Raw genomic sequence first — 3,166 nt, forward strand, 5'->3', positions numbered from 1 at the left:
CCACAGAAGTGGCGGATGGGGAGCTGTCCTGAGCTATGACTGGTGTGCTGGAACCACCCCAGCACAAGCCCCGACCTGCACCGGGTGCCCACTCTAGCCCTCCTTGCTCTAGTGCTGCTCCCCTCTAAGGTAAAGATGTTGCTGAGAGCAGGGAGAGTGCACACCTAGAGGGAACAGAACCAGCTCCTACCCAACCCTCAGGGCTTCTGCTCCAGTACCTTGGGACCTGCCATTGCCCCCACAGGGCTGTGACAGCCACTGAGGATAGGAGAAGCCCTGGCTCACACCTGGCTCAGGCTCTAGCCCCTCCCTCTCCAGCCCCATCTCCCACCAAGTGATAGCTGCCAGCACACTCTGGGGGGAAGACATGACCTGTGCTTACTTCAGATCCAGCTCTCCCACCGAATCCCACGTGTAGACTGCAGAGGAATGCTTCCATGCAAGGACAACACTTTAAGACTGGAATAGGTAACTGTTTCACCTAATTTTTTTAAAATTAAATTTATCTAACTATTTATTTATTTATGGCTGCGTTGGGTCTTCGTTGCTGCGCGCAGGCTTTCTCTAGTTGTGACGAGCGGGGGCTACTGTTCATTGCAGTACGCGAGCTTTTCATTGCAGTGGCTTCTCTTGTTGTGGAGCACGGGCTCTAGGCATGCGGCCTTCAGTAGTTGTGGTGCACGGGCTTTGTTGCTCCGTGGCATGTGGGATCTTCCTGAACCAGGGCTCGAACCTGTGTCCCCGGCATTGGCAGGTGGATTCTTAACCACTGCACCACCAGGGAAGTCCCTCACGTAATTTCATAGAGACAGAGGAAGGTAGGCAAAATGAGAAGCCAGAGGAATTTGTTCCAAACAAAATAACAGGAAAAAATTTAAAACCTGAAAAAAACAATTAATGAAAAAGAGATAATTTACCAGATAAAGAGTTCAAAGTATTAGTAATAAGAATGCTAACTGAACTAGGGAAAAGAATAAAGAAACATACTGAGAATTTTAGCAAGGAACTAGAAATATAAAAAGAACCAATCAGAACTGAAGAATACAATAAGTGAAATTAAAAAACACACTAGAAATTAAGAGCAGACTAGGTGATACAGAAGAACACATAAGTGATCTGGAAAATAGAATAATGGAAATCACCAAATCAGAACAACAAAAAGAAAAACAAATTTTAAAAAAATGAGAGCAGTTTAATGGACCTCTAAGACAGCATCAAGTGTATCAACACTTGCATCATAGGGTTCCCAGAAGGAGAAGAGAGAGAGTAAAGGGCCAAAAAGTATTTGATAAAATAATGGCTGAAAAAAATCCCAAACCTAAAGAAGGAAATAGATACCTAGGTCCAGGAAGCAGAGAGAGTCCCAAACAAGATGAACCCAAATAAACCCACACCAAGACATATAATAATTAAAATGGCAAAAGATAAAGAGACAATTCTAAAGGCAGCAAGAGAAAAACAAAGAGTCATATAAAAGGGAACCTCATAAGGCTATATCAGCTGGTTTTTCCGCAGAAACTTTGCAAGCCAGAAGGAAGTGGCATGATATATTTAAAGTGTTGAGAGGGAAAAACCTACAACTTAGGATACTCTACCCAGCAAGGTTATCGTTCAGAATTGAAGGAGAGAGAAAGAACTTCTTAGACAAGCAAAAACTAAAAGAGTTCATCAATCCTAAACCGACCCTAGAAGAAATATTAAAGGATCTTCTCTAAGTGGAAAAGAAAAGGCTACAACAAGAAGTAAGAAGTTATAGAAAAGGGAAAATCCCACTAGTAAAGGCAAATATACAGTAAAGGCTGTGGATCAACCATTTAAATAAGCTAGTACAAAGATTAAAAGACACAAATTGTAAAATCAACTATAACCACAATAAACAGTTTAGGGATAAACATGAAGATGTAAAATATGACATCAAAAACACAAAACAGGGGAGAGAGGAGTAAAAAATGTAGATCTTTTAGAATATGTTTGAACTTAAGTGAATACCAGTTTAAAACAAGTAGATACAGTTATAGGTCAACATATATAAATCCCATGATAACTACAAATCAAAACCTACAATAGATACCCAAAAACTAGAGAGAAAGGAACACAAGCATACCACTAGAGAAACCACAAGGGAAGAAACTAAAAGAAAAGAATAGAGAAGAACTACAAAAACCACCAGAAACCAAGTAACAAAATGGTGACAAGTACATGTCTATCCATCTGTCTATCTGTCTGTCTATCTATCTTCTTAATGATTTCAGTTTGCTAATATTTTGTTGAGGACCTTTGCATCTATCTTCATCAGAGATATTGGCCTGGAATTTTCTTTTTCTTTTTTTTAGTGTCTTTGTCTGATTTTGGTATCAGGGTAATGGTGGCCTCATAGAATGACTTTGGGAGTTTCCCTCCTCTTCAATTTTTTGGGGATAGTTTGAGAAGGTTAAGTATTAGTTCTTCTTTATATGTGTTTAAAGGGTTGGAACTCTCAGCCCTATTCCCTGACTTCCAGGGAGAGGAGACAGGTTGGATATTGAGTTAATTACCAATGGCCAGTGATTTAATTAATCATGCATTGGTTCCAGCCCCCATCCTGAAGCTATCTAGGGGCCCACCAAGAGGTACCTTGTTAGCATGAACTCAGGCATATGCTTGAAAGGGGCTTATGAATATCAAAAGATACTTCTCTCACCCCCATCACTCAGTAGATTCCAAGGGTTTTAGAAGCTCTTGTGTCAGAACTGAGACAAAGATCAAATATATATTTATTATATCGTAATATCACACCTTCCTAATGTGGGTGGCCCTCATTCAATCAGCTGAAGGCCTGAATACAACAAAAAGGCGGACCTTTCTGTGAATGAGAAGGAACTCCTCCTGCCTGACTGCTTACGAGGTGGGACACAGATCTTTATCAGCCTTCAGACTCAAACAGAAACACTGACACTTTGAGGGTCTTGAGACCCCTGGCTTTTAGACTGGAACTTATGCCATTGGCTCCCCTGGGTCTCTAGCTTGCTGACTGCAGATCTTGGGATTTCTCAGCCTTCATTATTGCATGAGACAATTCTTTATATTAAAAAAAAAATATATATATATATATGGCATAAAGGCAGAAATGTAAAGAAATATATAAGGTGGATGGAAGCAACCTAAATGTCCATTGGCAGACAAATGG

The sequence above is a fragment of the Balaenoptera physalus genome, assembly GCF_965194825.1.
Source record: "Balaenoptera physalus genome assembly, chromosome: 14".
NCBI lineage: Eukaryota > Metazoa > Chordata > Mammalia > Artiodactyla > Balaenopteridae > Balaenoptera > Balaenoptera physalus.